Genomic DNA, 16,559 nt, shown 5'->3' with positions numbered 1-16,559 from the left:
ATATTATTTACACCAAAAGTGTTTTTTGTTTTCTTTAATAATCTTCGTATACATTTTATAGGATAGAAACATACCAAAAGTCTGTATCAGAGGGGTGCAGTCAAACACTTAGGCAGGTGTCCACCCCATCAGGAAATTCAGGAACTAAAATAATCAGTACAAAAAGGTTCAGCTTCCCCTTAATGGTTTAGTTTGTGTTTTAAGGTGAAAAAGAAATAAATAAACCAAGTCTGTTTAAAAAAAAAAAGCAAAAGAAAACTCTCCAAAGGAGCTTAAAAAAAGATAAAGCATCTGTTTTTGGCTGAGTTTTACACTGTATCTGACACTATTTTAATCAATCACGCAATCTTCAGATAGCAGCTGATCAAGTCACAGGGATTGTCAGTTGTCATATTTGAGTAAATTTTATTTGATTGGCATAGTTTTACTGCTTTATAATCTTTGCTTACAGCCTGATTTCTCTGTATGTGGAAATGTCCTTGTACATGTTTCACAGATATAAACCCTTATAAAAATCAAACTGTCTATCCTGGGGCATGATAGCATGTGTGGCATCAACAGCCTCCTGCTGAGGTTCATGAGTGAAAAGCAATTTCAGAAAAAGAGCATCTCATGGATTTCCTGTTATTATCTAGAAAACGATTAGAGTTCATGTGTGAAAGAGGCTGAGCCAATACATTACACACTCAGGGAAGCTTGGTCTGAAAAACCTGTTTGAAGTGTGACCTTGTGCCGTTGGACAGCCATTAGCCTCAGCAGCTCTTAGCCTTAACAAAAACAGCTAATAGTATTTTTGGCTATAACACAACAGCAACAGGAATATGACTCATATTTGTCATAGTGGATTCAGAGGGAGTTAAGCAGGTCCACTGCACTGCAGCAGGCTGCAATGACAACCCACCTGCAGGACAAGAAAGCACAAGAAAGCATAAAAATGAGGAGAGAGGAGCAGAGAGGAGGAGAGGGGAGCCCACCAGCAGCATAACAATACAGCTGCTCCGTGACTTTTGTCATACTTTACCCACCTCCCACACACACACACGCACACACATCAAACACACACCTTCCACATGTTTTCCTGGACAAGATGTCCACAAGAGGAAACTGTGGACAGGAGAGTCACGGTGCTGTTTTATTTCTGGATACAATCAAAGTTTAGCATCTGGCACCCCGTGGAGGGGAGTGTGTCAGGAGGCTGCTTAAGGAGGACTGCCCACTCTCTCTGTCGCACTTGTAAAACCTCCAATTAGTTTAAAAGCTCTGTGAATCTTCACGCTTTCACCTTGTGTAAAAGGACATTTGGAGGGAGACAGGAGGTTGTTGAAAAACAGCCAAAAGCCTCTAAACATCCATCTGTGATGTGACAGGGTACAGTGATCCATAGCTGATACTGACTCAGACACTTTAGGTACCATAATGAGGATACATGTTTTTGTTATTGGGGAGGAGGGAAAACGTATTCTCTGCTGACTTTAATGTCCAGAGATGGCAAAATTTGAGAGAAACGAAAATTAAACAAAAAAATCAAACCTAAGAAGTTTCACATGATCAGTCCAAGTTTGTACTTGAGGGCTTTCAATTATTCGGCCTTGTCTTCAATTCTTCAGATGGAGATTCATCATCTTGCAGTGATCTTGCTGTGTTGCATTGTAATACTGGCTATATTTGTCTTTTAATCTAAAATATTTTGTCACTGTTAAGCAGATTTAGCAGACCAAACTTGGTAGGATGGGAATATAAACATTTAAATATGTTTAAATTACTATAAAACCACCCAAATATTAACTCTCAGTTTGTTTTTGTGATTTTGAAATTATTCTTTTATATTGTCATTAGTAGTGAATCCTCATTGCACCACCATGTTTCTGCAGCAACAAAAAAAAAAAAAAAAAGAGAAAGGACGAGAATGACTTTAGCATTTCCTGTTTTATTTTGTAGTATTTTCCCCCTGTGCGACCAGTCCAGTTTTACTTCCTGTGTTTTCTCCCTGATTAGTTTCACCTGTGTCTTGTGTCACACCTGTGCTTGATTACCCTGTGCGTGTCTTGAGTCTCTCTGCTCCCCTGTCAGATCACTGTGTCCTTCTTCATGCTTCCCTGTGGATTTTCAGTTCAACTGTGGAGTTTAAAGTTTTTGTCCATGTGAAGAAGAGGGTACTTATGCATCGCAGCAGCGTCTTGTCCTCAAAGCAATCATGGCCTGTGAGGTTTTCCAATAGCAGAGGTAAGCAAACTATTTATCCATTTATCTATCTAGAATCTGTCTGCTAGACACGGCTAAATCTTCCCATTTCCCCAAACTAATTTTAAGATCTGTTCATAAGAAATCACACAACCTTTTACTTTTTTTTCAGATTGATAAAAAAATGAAAAGACAGCAGATGATAAAATGATCATTACAACATACAAGCCACGCTCTGTTGTCAGCTAACTGTAGCACAAGGGTTTGATGAGTAGCGGCTGGATCACCTCATTGATAGAAAACAGCTGACTGGATAATTTTCTCAAGAGTACTTTCCTGTAGCCACACTTGATCAGCATAACAATGAAACCTCCCTCTTCCTACTCAATTACATGTCACACAACCAACCAATCAGAGGCTAAGATGACTAGTGAAAACACGAGGATATTCAGCATGTCTTGGTCACAACTACAAGATAATGTAGAAACTTTGTTCAAGTTTTAAATGCACGAGTCATAAACTTATGAAATTTGATGTAAACAGTTTACCATTTAATGTAAATGTGGTTTCACGTTTGCTGAAATGCATGAATTAACTCAAGTTGAGGATTCATGTTGCTGTTAAAGCTAACATTAACATTAGCATAACCACTTCTAGCTAGCTATCTTTTACCTTTGTGTAATATCATACCCTTTTTACCACCAGAATTTAGCATGTAAAAAAAGGCTAATGGGTTAAGTGTTGATTTCTTGCTAAAACCATGAGTAAGAAAGGTCTTTTTCTAGTATAGTATCTAGCTGTTTTGTGTTATTAGCATGGATAACTTGTAAGTAATGCTTGTTCTCGATGTAACTTTAGCGTTGACAATTCTGAGGCTCGCATGGCTCATACTTTATGTACAAAATAAAAGGGAAAAATTCTTTCAACAATATTTCTATTTACTGAAATCTAAGTGTGGTAGCTGGTAGGCTATGCTAACAATTTGGGCTTGTCAAAGAATAAAGTAAAACAATATCAGCTATTTAGGACAATATACATTTGTAACCAAAAGTATTAGCAGTACTTTTTTTTTCTTTTTCTTTGACTACTTTGTTAGCGTGTTTAAATGCTAACTGTGCCTGTTTTATCTTGGTAGTGAATGTTTATGAGTTATCACTTGGTGATTTAGCTTGACATGTTGAATGTCCACATTTTCACTACTTGCTGTTTTCCAGTCAGTAATCAATCACAAATAAGTAAATGAACAAAAAATTGTTTAAGCTACACAACCTGCAAACTTTGACACATCAAAATGATAACAAAGGAGTATTTAGGTCTGTGTACTATACAAACTTATTTCAGTTTGTTAGTCCATAGTTTCGGATTCAGTCTCTTTTTTTTTTTTTTTCCAAATAACAATATTGAATGACAAAAGAACGGCTACTTTGACAAAATGAAAATCTTAAATGATTGTACAATTTGACTCACAGTTTGGTAACTGGCTTCAAATTCCAGTGTTTTTGTTTCTGCTGTCTGTGTTGTAGATAATCTAAGAAAGAACATGGTATGCTCAAATAATAAGGCTGGAAACTATTTATGTGACAAGGTCGTGCAAAAGAGGAGACTCAGATTAACACAGATTAACAGCTGCTAGATCAACAATTTCTTTATTCATGCACCAAATCTCAACATAGAAATCCACCGTAAAGGTTTAGGTTTGATACAGCTGATGTTTCATGTACAAAGGTTATGGCCCTCATTGTGGTGGTTGTTGAATTAATTTCTGATCCTGATATGATGTTGTGCATGTTGTTCCCCTAACCTCCCAGAATTCCTGCTTTTCTCAAGCTGTCCCCTCTAATGGAGACAAAAAGCCCAGAAAATGATGTTAAAAAGGCAAATTGTGAGTCTTTGGTACAAATGACAACACCATACATAAAAAGCAGTCCTTAACCACTGCTTGTAGTTTGTGTTGTGCTGTGTTTAAAGGTTGAATAACACTCCTGGTAGTAATTGAATGGGGCTTTTCTCCCCTGGGTGCTGTAACAGGAGTAATGAAAGGATTCAGCCTGTGGTGCTTGTTGAGGGAGGCCACTATAAATGCAGCAAACAGTGGATGTACAAAGCTGTGAAGACCTTTGAATTGAATTGTTGCTGAGGATACAAGATGATTTCAACTGTTGCAGCAAGAACAGAAAATATTTTGGATTTTTGCTGATTCCATATTAGTTTATTATTATTATTATTATTATTATTATTATTGTTGTTGTTGTTATTGTTGTTGTTGTTGTGTTACTATTATTATTATTATTATTATTATTATTATTATTTTATTTATTTATTTATTTATTATTGTTTTGAGGCCTTCATAATGCTAAAATTCACTTTTTCTTTTCGTATTTTGGAAGTCCTTGTTGCTGTTTTTTTCCAACATGGAGTCTAAAGGATAAAAATGGAAGACAAAAATTTCATGTTTGGAAAAGTGTATTTTTTACAGGACACTTTTGGTGCGTTTCCACCAAGCAGTCCGGGTCGGTTCGTCTCGGTACGGTGCGCTTTTAGCGGCGTTTCCACAGACTCATCCCGGGACGGATCCCTAAAAACCGAGACGAGCCGTCCCACTTTTTTGGGACCCTTTCGTATGGGTGCCAGACTGAACCAATCCGCTCTCGGGAGGTGGAGCAACACACTGCAGACGGTTGATTGGTGTGAAAGAATCGTCACTCACCCCGACAGCGGCTGCATTTCTCCTGGCGGCACACAGACTTCTCTGAAACGAAGCTTGATTGCACTTTGTAACAGAGAGTTACATGAAAATCACAGAGAGGGCGCAATGCTGCATGTCTTCCATCCGTGCTCTTTGTTTACTGTGTCACGTTTTCTTCTTTGTTGGATTTAATCGCGGGATAAGCTGCTACGGCGTAGCGCTATTGTTTACCAGCTGTGGCTTCCGGCATGCGGCTTACACGCCGCCCACCACGAGAGGGCACAGTTTGCTGTGGAAACGCAAACGGGATCAGACTTAACTGTCCCAAACCGTCCCAAACCGTACTGAACCGACCCGTACTGCTTGGTGGAAACGCACCATTTCATTAACTATGGTGGATTTGGACAGCCTTAGCTGAATGTACCTTGCTAACAAAAATAGGGATGTTAGCCTTAAAAACTTGTATGACGCCCATGCTAGGAAAGCAAAGCTCATCTGTCTCATAAAATTGTGGCTTGCCTCTGTTTGTCCAATGCCCCTCCGACTGAATTCTTTAAATATAAATAGATAAATAAATAAGTAAACAAATAATTTCTTTGATTCAAATCAGAAATAGATTGCCAATTGGCAGCTAATGTTTGACTTTGCTAGCCTATCATCATCTATCATTTGCTAAGGAAGTAAGATATTGAAGCTTTTGCTGCTCTTTGCTTTGAAAATCAAGTTAAGAGTTTTTTACAACAGCTTAACACTAAAACATTAGGAAGTAGATTGACTGAAAACAATAAACTGAAAGGTGCTAGAACCTCAAAAGCTAACAGAGCGTTATGTGTAATTTGTATATCCCATTAATATGTGACTCTTATGAACTAAAAGCTCAGGAACAGTAAAAGTAAAAGGTATTTGACAGCTTACATAGATACCTGTTAGCTAGCATCTTGATCTGGTAACTAACCAAATATTCTGATTGCTAACTAGCTAAATTCAGTTATAAGGCTGTGCAAAAATTTCAGGAGGACACACGCTGGTATGCCTCTTTGTGGAGGATGAGTCATCTTTTTCTTTTTCTTTTTTTACTTGAGGAAATGATCTTCTCTAAAATATTACTGGAACACTCACAAAATGACTGATTTGGTCATTGTTGGACCAGACCCTCGGTTCTTGAGAACAGTCAGTGCAGGGAATGAGATAAAATACTTTATTTATTCATCAGGCCCTGAAGTTTTGGCAATAGAAAGTCAGAGGGTGATAAATTGATAAATACTTTGTATTCCTAGTGCAACATATTGAAAATGTCTCACTATCTTTGTGTACTTTTGACTGACTTCATAATTCGCGATGCAGGAGGCTCCTTGCCCAGAAAAGTGAATCACATGTTGTTTTGAGTCTTTTAGCTTTCACATCTTTCATATGAATCCAGTGATAATGATACAGTTTTTCTGATTTTTTTTTAAACTGCTGTTTTTCAGTCTTAACTTGAGAAAAACTGATAACTCAGTAATATCACATGAATGCCATAACTCTTGGTTTCTGAGGTGTCAAGATATAGATTTTTTTTTGTCCTTTTCCAGCCCACCGGTTTTCAATTCTCGTTATCACCATCACCACCTTCTCAAGTGTAAGTCAGTGATGAGTGAAGACATTTACTGTGCTCCAGATTCAGTGAGCTGTATGTCTGGCCCGTGCACATCATCTAGTGTGACGATAACTAAAGTGACAGGTGGCTCAAGCTGTCATCCAGCCCTCAGGTTAAGCTTAGGGGACAGAAATGATGAACCAACAGTGACAAGAGGGTGCCAATTCGGTGGCTGTGTCCACAACTTGCTCTGTGCAAAACAAGGAATGTTCTGTGGTGAGCTTTGTCCTGACTGATATGTGTTGCAGTAGCTGGTCATTGTGGAAAGGACTGAAATCACTTCTAAATGTTCATGGTGCTGGTAAAAAACACAAACAAAAAACCCCCACTGTGATGATAATAATAATAATAATAATAATAATAATAATAATAATAATAATAAGTTTTTATTCAGAGCAAGAATCAAACACTACACTCTTCATTTAAAATCTGTCGTTATGAGTTGGTAAGTGATGGAAAAATATATGAAGCAATGTATCATGTGCTATGTTTATTCACACAACATTGTACATTTTCATACATTTTCATTGTGATTGTTAGTCCGTGGGTGTCACACACAGGAAATGCAGTCCTGTAACACATTTTAGATTCATATATCTTTGCACATTCTTGAGTGCACACATAGTAAAACACATTTAAGTGTAACTTAAGTTGTACTCTTTAAAGAGAATACTTCACACACCTCCATTTACAATTAAGGGGGATTTTTGGATGGTTTTAGACTTCGATGAGTTAAATGTGAAAACCTAAAACATACAGATTAGTGTCCACCAAAGGCTAAACTGGGTGAAACTCAAAGTTAAGGCTGCATGTTTCACATGTAACATTTGATGTGCCAGAAGGTTGGCTAAGCAGTTTATAATACATTGGTGAAGGCCTTACACTTTTAAATAGGGATGAGCAGATATCAGACCGATACCAGCCTTATTTCAGGGAAGCGGTCCTCAGGAAGGCTGCCGATACCAGCAGTCGATACTTAAAGGTCCCATATTCTGCTCCTGTAGACCAATCAAGTCAGACTTGCTCCTGATTGATCAAAAAAGGGAATCGCTGACTTAGGCAAATCCACAAAACCCAAACAGCTCGTTTTAGGACAGGATTTTACATTCGCAAGCACTACTAAATACAGGTTTTGTCATTAAATACCACATTTTATGGGCTGGGAGGAAAGCCAAAGACCCACAAATTTCACTAAAAGACTTAATAAAGTGATTTTTGCATAATATGGAACCTTTAAGGTAAAAAAAAATCTTACGTCCATAGGTCCTTGACAGTAGTTGGCTCTACATTGCTGCAGTTTGACACCATAGTAAATGTGTGTCAGGTCCTGTTCAGACAACATCAATGAACCAAGAAGAGTTAACTGAGAGTTGATAGTTTTATTTTGCGCTTTTGTGAATTAATTAAAACAAATCATAAATTCAGAGAGTTAATGGTGTTTTCGGTAGCACTTTAGATTACAGCCCGCGTCTTACAGTGTAGTTTCCCGTCTCTTACAGTGTAGTTTCGTCAACTGTATGGGTAACTCTCACACATGTACCTTGACATTTTGCGGTACCTATCGGGTAGTTACGCTCTCGTCTTACAGTGTAGTTTCCCGTCTCTTACAGTGTAGTTTCGTCAACTGTAGGGGTAACTCTCACACATGTACCTTGACATTTTGCGGTACCTATCGGGTAGTTACGCTCTCGTCTTACAGTGTAGTTTCCCGTCTCTTACAGTGTAGTTTCGTCAACTGTAGGGGTAACTCTCACACATGTACCTTGACATTTTGCGGTACCTATCGGGTAGTTATGCTCGCGTCTTACAGTGTAAGTCCTGGAGTCTTACAGTGTAGTTTCCCGTGTCTTACCATGAACTTATCAAAACAGTGTAATTTTCCTGGACATATGCTCTAACTATGCAAACCTTGATGTATCACTTCCTCTTAAGAATCAGCATGGATAAAGATTATGTAGACCAATGATAAAGTTAAAAGCTGTAATGTATTGATGAGTATGGGTTTCACATAATAATGATATTCAGACGTATAAAATATCTTTATTTTTTTATACACACAGAGACCCCACATTGTAATTCTCCTTTTAAGTTACTGATCCATTAAGATCACACTTGTCTTTGCTTACTGGCTAACTATCCAGTATTTTCTGTTATAAATTGCCTTTGTTCTTCGTTGATGTGTTGTAAGCATTTTGTATATAATTTTATTCAGGCAACTTGGAGGGCAGACCGGGGTCCTTAGGATTTTGCGTATTTGCGTTCATGCCTTTATGCGGGCAGCCTGGGGTCCTAAAAGTTGTATATCCCGAACAGAGATTCCGCGATTGTTTAAAAGCATCTTCAAAGCATCTTATAGGTTATCAGTGAAGCATTCTTGAGGAAGTAAGTACTTTAATAGCTTACAAGTTATCTTTAAGGAGTGTTGAGTGGGGAATAAACATTTAGTTTGTTTGTTTATGTGGCAGGAATTTTGGTTCTTATTTCCCTTACGTTGCACTGCTAATGCTAAATAGCTAGTGGGCGCATCATTAACGTCTGGTAGACACTGTCTTTGATTCACCTTCTGTTATTTATTGTTTCAGATACCATACACTGCCAGCCCTGTTGAGATGCACTACTGATAAGTGGCTGTTGGATGTTGATGTCACACACATTATTCATCCTCTTCGTTCATTCAATCTCCATGCATCCGGCCGTTGCTGTAATGCTGTTTCTGAAAGGATACATAAAAGACTGAACTGTGAACTGTGTATCTGCCTTTACTCTCTGACCGGAGTATCTGTGTGGATAAAGTGTCCAAGCATTAGTCATCATAGAAACACAGATGTCAGTAGCTTCAACAGTTCCACTGCAACAACCCAGCACTTTACCTGTAACTACTGGTCAACACCTGGAACTGGACTAGATTATAAAATGCACACTAGTAGAGGGTAGTTAAACATTAAGTACAGCGAGTGCGCACTTTAAAATCCAGCCCGGTTCCAGTTGTTGACCAGTAGTTACAGGTAAAGTAGTGGGTAGTTACACAGTAAGTAAAGCCAACAAGTGTGCACTTTAAAATCCAGCCCGGTTCCAGTTGTTGACCAGTAGTTACAGGTAAAGTAGTGGGTAGTTACACAGTAAGTCAAGCCAACAAGTGTGCACTTTAAAATCCAGCCCGGTTCCAGTTGTTGACCAGTAGTTACAGTAAAGTAGTGGGTAGTTACACAGTAAGTAAAGCCAACATGTGTGCACTTTATAATCCAGCCCGGTTCCAGTTGTTGACCCATAGTTACAGGTAAAGTAGAGGGTAGTTAAACATTAAGTACAGCAAACAAGTGTGCACTTTAAAATCCAGCCCGGTTCCAGTTGTTGACCAGTAGTTACAGTAAAGTAGTGGGTAGTTACACAGTAAGTAAAGCCAACATGTGTGCACTTTATAATCCAGCCCGGTTCCAGTTGTTGACCAGTAGTTACAGTAAAGTAGTGGGTAGTTACACAGTAAGTAAAGCCAACAAGTGTGCACTTTAAAATCCAGCCCGGTTCCAGTTGTTGACCAGTAGTTACAGGTAAAGTAGTGGGTAGTTACACAGTAAGTCAAGCCAACAAGTGTGCACTTTATAATCCAGCCCGGTTCCAGTTGTTGACCAGTAGTTACAGTAAAGTAGTGGGTAGTTACACAGTAAGTAAAGCCAACAAGTTTGCACTTTAAAATCCAGCCCGGTTCCAGTTGTTGACCCATAGTTACAGGTAAAGTAGAGGGTAGTTAAACATTAAGTACAGCCAACAAGTGTGCACTTTAAAATCCAGCCCGGTTCCAGTTGTTGACCAGTAGTTACAGGTAAAGTAGTGGGTAGTTACACAGTAAGTAAAGCCAACAAGTGTGCACTTTATAATCCAGCCCGGTTCCAGTTGTTGACCAGTAGTTACAGTAAAGTAGTGGGTAGTTACACAGTAAGTAAAGCCAACAAGTTTGCACTTTAAAATCCAGCCCGGTTCCAGTTGTTGACCAGTAGTTACAGGTAAAGTAGTGGGTAGTTACACAGTAAGTAAAGCCAACAAGTGTGCACTTTATAATCCAGCCCGGTTCCAGTTGTTGACCAGTAGTTACAGGTAAAGTAGTGGGTAGTTACACAGTAAGTAAAGCCAACAAGTGTGCACTTTATAATCCAGCCCGGTTCCAGTTGTTGACCAGTAGTTACAGGTAAAGTAGTGGGTTGTCGCAGTGGAAGTACTGGACAGTTAGACAGTAAGCAGTGGCAAGTGTTAACTTAATGGCCGGGTTACCTAAAAGGTGAATTACTATGTGGGGTCTCTGTGTGTTTAAAAAAATAAAGTTTTTTTTTTTACATCTGCAAGTCTTATCATTATTGTGTGAAACACATACTCATCAATACATTACAGTGTTTAGGTTCATCATTGGTCTACTTTATTCACCATACTAATTGTTAAGAGGAAGTGGCACATTAACAGCAAAAGCATATGCCCAGGAAAATTATACTGTTTTGACAAGTTCATGGTAAGACACGGGAAACTACACTGTAAGACGAGAGCGTAACTACCCGATAGGTACCGCAAAATGTCAAGGTACATGTGTGAGAGTTACCCATACAGTTGACGAAACTACACTGTAAGACTCCAGGACTTACACTGTAAGACGAGAGCGTAACTACCCGATAGGTACCGCAAAATGTCAAGGTACATGTGTGAGAGTTACCCCTACAGTTGAGGAAACTACACTGTAAGAGACGGGAAACTACACTGTAAGACGCGGGCTGTAATCTAAAGTGCTACCGTGTTTTCTTTTGGCCTTAATGAAAGAGTGACTTTGCCATCTTTGTTCAAAGTGATCTGTTTCTATTTGAAATCTTTTGCATCAAAAACAGCTGGTTTCAGTACTCAGCATCAGCAATGTTGCTGTTCAACGAGAATCCACTTGAGGCTGGTCGCAGAAAAACCAGAAGTCACGTACACACCCAGTCATGAAAACTGAGGTCACGAGGTCAGGTCACGTGTCTGACGAGCGCCGTGTAGCTGTTTGAAATGAAACTCACATAAAGAATGTGGCTGTATCCATGGATTGGCTCAATTTAAGGGTCAGGAACAGGTGGGTGATGTCGCGGGGGCTATGTCCATGTTTTATACAGTCTATGGTGAGTACCCAAGACGGTGTACTCGTACTGGTATCGGTCTGAAGAAAGTGACATTGGTCATCCATACTTTGAATACTTTAAAAAGGAGGTATCAGCAGGTGACTTAATCAGGAAGAACTTTAAAATGAGTTTTGTTCAGTTTGTTTCCTGGTTAAAATGTATTCATCGTGTTCCTGAGGGTTGTTACTGATAAAAGGAAAGCTTCCACTGAAAATCAGTCTTTAAGAGTTTATCATATAAAGGAGAAAAAGACAACAAACAAGCACAGAGCTTTCTTTTCAAGGGCCCCACAGGTTTGTTTTAATATCAGATCCGTCTGCTCAGTTTACGATCCCTATTCCAGCACCAAAACATTATTGATCTATGATTCAGTCAGGGTGAGCTGATTAATGTGGAGCAGGAGGACTGCTGGGACTGCTCAGCACTGAACACAATGGCAGATTTTACAGAGCAGCTTGACATTTACCCTTTTAAAGCCAGTGACATTCTTCAGAGTTTATTATTCTTTTATAAAACTTTCACTTCACTTATATACAAGTTCTTTTTTTAAGTACAAATACTTCCACAAAGTCGTACTGGTATGCAGAGAAAACCCCTGATCATATTGCTATTGAACGGTTTTATCTACTTTTTTTTTTTTTTTTACAACACACTTTTTTGATAAGTTGATCCATGTGTATAAAATCCAAACTGATGGACAGCGCTAGAAGTCACTGAGCCTTCAGCTCACACCATCTGTGTGTCCTGACTTCATGCCTGCAGTCATAACTGTGACTGTTTAATATTTATTCATTTGTTTGTTTTCCCAGGCCGCCAACTCTGTACACTGATGTGATCCCAGCAAACACTCCCATAAGCACATTGTGTCATCTCTGCTGTGAACACAGTAACACTTGACTTTAAAATCATGGATTACCATCCAGTACGGCAGAGCAGAGAGTAATGTCCCACTTGTACAGCTCTACAGGGTCATGGTAAGGCACATGCATACCATTAGAGGAGATTCAGGCGGCAGGCTTTGACACTGAAGAAGCTGTAAACATTCACAAGTCATTGAGCGCTCTGACTCTAAGCTAATTTGCTTATCTTTATTCCCTCCTGAGCTGAACCATAGCTCCTTTTCTCTGTTTGGTCCATGATTTTCTTCTGAATGTCAAGCACAGATGACTGGGTGGTGAAAAGACAGGAAAATACCAACGACAAAGACTTTTACTGTTAATTATCCATAATGAGTGGAGTTCGAACCCCCAAAAATCATACTGAGCTGATGAGGTGGAAGCATGTGGGTGAGTGGTAAATTACAGGGAGAAGGCAAGTAGAGTGTGACACCTTCTCATCCATACAGTGTTAGAGTGCTAACAAGGCTAATCAGCGCTAATCACAGAGAGCTACAGTGTCTAACAACAATGATGCTACTCTGACCTGCCAGGGGCTTTAAATAGGAGGTAACACAATGTCACTCACACTTTACGGTACAATCAACCAATCAGTCTTTATTTGCAGTAAATAGAATGAAGATAATAAATGAGGAAACACGTCTGAAATGAATACTTAGGTTTCAAATTTTGCATTTATAAATATACAATACTGACAACAGTGGTGGGGATTAAAGTATCAATTCATAGAATAGAATAGAATAGAATAGAAAATACTTTATTTATCCCCGAGGGGAAATTCAGGAGTCACCGCAGCATTTAAGAAAACAAAAGTAAGAAAGAGTATAGAAAGTGCAAAAATGTCCATAAGAAATTAGATGACGACATCCCGTCCACCACTCGTCCACCACTCTCCAGCCCAGCCAGTCTCCACCTCCACAGGGTCCAGGACTGAGCCTCCCCAGCAGTCTGTTCAGTCTCTGTCTCCTGGATCCTGTCTGCTCACAGCAGGCGAAGCTCCTCCGATGTGTCGCGGCGTCCGATGTCTGCTCCGTCAGCCACGTCCGTGAACAGCATGATGCCGCTGGATTAGCACAGCTAGCTCGTCCATCCCCCGGAGCGAGATCCCACGTTCCCAACAACGATGGATGGAAGGACAGGTCCACGTCGTCACCTCCCAGCTCACATCCGAGAACCAGCACGTCGTCCTCACCTCCTCCTCCTCAGCTCGAGGGAAATCATCAAGCCCTACACTAGTTAGCATTGGCATGCTACAGGCTGCTAACAGCTAATTTTGCATGTAAACAATGCAGCCATGGTTACATGTAGGATCTCCAGACAAACACGTACAAACATGTAGTTCATATTGACATGTTTCAATCCACAACAACATGATCAACAACAATATGTATGTATGTGTTGAATATGTATTGTACTTCTTTTGTTCTTCTCATTATTTTAATGAAAAATGAAAAAAAAAAAATTTCAGTTATAAATTATGCTGTGTAAACATATAACTGGGACTGGAAAGCTCTACTCTACTGCATATTCAAAAAAAAAAAAAAGAAAAAAAAGAAAAAACTACAACAACAGTAAAAAACATACCAACACTGCCCAAGAGCCATTAAGCTGGCATTAGTACACTACAAACCTATGGAGACATGAACATATGGTTCCCACTCAAAAAATGTTAACGTGAAGTTTCCACTTAAGCGGCGACAAAAACTACCACAAATGGGGCTGGATACCCTTAGAAAATTCACACAGTCACTTTGATTAAAACATAAACTCAAGCGCAGTCAACAGGAATGTCATTACTCTGTTCAAACAACATCAAATCTTGACACACTCTGAATACCAGGACAGAGAAAACCAATGCGCTGTTTTACTTCAGAACTGCTGCTATGTTCTTGTCCTCGGCAGGTGATTGGGAAACCGAAACGCTGCACACAGAGATGTGAAATAAATAGGCACTAGACAATAATGTCACGGTTTTAACCGCCTGTGGCAAATGAAAGCAGTTGAGCAAAGACTTTTGGCAAAATGACCCTTATTCAGCACCCCAGAGGTTAGAAAATGGGACAATTTCATTTTGATTGTCAGGGCCGCTCTTCAGACGTCCTCGTACAGAGTGTTCAGTTCAGATCCTCCTGCTGCTATGAACACTCATTGAATTTTACCTCAGTTATAGATTTTTTTTTAATGTTTTAAGTAAAGGGAAATATTTAATACAAAGAAGGAAAATTAAACCCTCCTGTTTTAATATTTAGAACAAAAGAAAAGCTAAATTTTCAGTTTTTAAGGAATGCTCTGGGTCTTGAAAATTACTAATCATCAGTGTTAAGAGTTTGATACAGGAAAAGATCAGCCCCACCCACCTCAAAATCAAGACATTACCCACCAGCTCAAAACCAAATGTAAATGTTTCATACATGAAAAATTAACTCCTGACTTTAACCTCAAAGACTTTACTTTGACTTTAATCTCATACATAAAAACCCTTCTTTGACTTTAAACTCATTAATAAAACCTTTTCTTAAACTTTTATCTCTTACATAAAAACTTAGCTTTAACTTTAAGATCATACATAAAGACATTACTCTTGACTTTAATCTCATACATAAAAACCCTTCTTTGACTTTGGTCTCATACTTAAAACTTTACTTAAAGGTATAATTGGTAGTTTGATTTAGATACACTTTTTGTTACACTGGTTAAAATGATCTATATGTCCCGATGGCAAGCAATACATGACGTGTTCTTAAATGAGAGCGAATGATATCAGCTATCTACAGCAGGAGAAAACCCAGGAAAACATCAGCCAATCACATCGATTAGGATCCAATCTGTTAAACCAATCAAATCCCATCCTGCCGTTTTGCCCACCTCCTGCGGGTACATTTCACCAGCACGCACTGCCCCTGGCTCAATGCAAGTTCTCGAGTTTAGCGGTGTACAGGTTCGCACTCAGCAGAAGAATGGTAGAGAAACTACCCATACCCTGATTACTGGTAACCGCTCCTCCGGCTTTTTTTTGTTCCCCTGCCTCTAACTACTCCCGTCTCTCTTGACCTCGGGACTGTCCCCTCTGACCCGATGAGGTACTTGGCTCTGGGCTGTAGTCTGGATCAGAGTCTAATAAACTCTCACCACAGGGGCTCTGACAAGCAAAAAAAAGTTATATTTAATAAGTCCCAGAGAAAATGTACATGTACTGTTTGTATTATAGCTTTACTCCTGATATTGTGTTACAGATAAAAGTGGATAATGCTAGCATGACAGTTGTGAGTACTAGCAAAAGTCACGTACATTTGTTTGTTTTTTTTAGCTTAACGTTTTAACGTTTTGGTGTTTCCTTACCTCTAAATGAGACATGACTCGACGTAGTGCACAGCGTAAAATGATGTGCTGAGTCCGTCTTTCAGTCACTCACAATCATCTCGAATCAGTGGTGCTGGTGCATGTAAGCGGGGGCGATGCTTTGGAGGAGCTCCAAGGGGAGGGGGAGGAGGGGCTAGGCAGAGTCCTGACGAGATGCTACATTCAAATTCAGGCTAGTTTTTCAGGACTGCCAACCGTGCCTTTAAATTTCAGTCTCATACTTGAAAACTTTACTTTGACTCCAATCTCAGGCATAAAATTTACTTTGACTTTTATCTCATAGATGAAATTTAACTATGTTTTATTTTTCATGTATATGTTTCATTTCGATCTTGTACATAATGACTCCTTTTTGACTCTAAGTTCCTACATACTGATTTTACTCCCACTCTAATCTATTATTTAAAGACTTTTCTTTGAATTTATTCATATACATAGATACAGACATAAATTTAATCTTGACATTACCACGTTATCTGTCCATAAAGACAATTTGACTCAATCTGTCTTAAAATTACTTTAGTTCCACTTTTATCTTGTACATAAAGACATTTGTGACTTTAATCTTGTACACACAGACAAAGTATGATTTTAATCTCATACATAAAGACTTGACTTTGACATGAGTTTTACATGTACATGAAGACAGTATGACTCGGTGACATTTC

General features: G+C 39.0%; 1 protein-coding gene across 1 annotated transcript in view; it reads left to right on the top strand.

Annotated features, from left to right (window-relative positions):
• The first annotated feature begins 2,034 nt into the window (after positions 1–2,034).
• vipr1b (vasoactive intestinal peptide receptor 1b) overlaps positions 2,035–16,559 on the top strand; it is an 83,348-nt gene continuing 68,823 nt past the window's right edge. Inside the window, exon 1 of the mRNA XM_074693646.1 lies at positions 2,035–2,223. The gene's annotated coding sequence lies outside the window, so the exon portion shown is untranslated. The remainder of the gene's footprint in view (positions 2,224–16,559) is intronic.

This window comes from Halichoeres trimaculatus, unplaced genomic scaffold, assembly GCF_033239565.1.
Source record: "Halichoeres trimaculatus isolate MK-OKI-2021-1 unplaced genomic scaffold, fHalTri1.1 fHalTri1_scaffold_18, whole genome shotgun sequence".
Classification (NCBI taxonomy): Eukaryota; Metazoa; Chordata; class Actinopteri; order Labriformes; family Labridae; genus Halichoeres; species Halichoeres trimaculatus.
The sequence above is the reverse complement of the archived record's forward strand: the minus strand, read 5'-3'. Positions and strand labels throughout refer to the sequence as shown.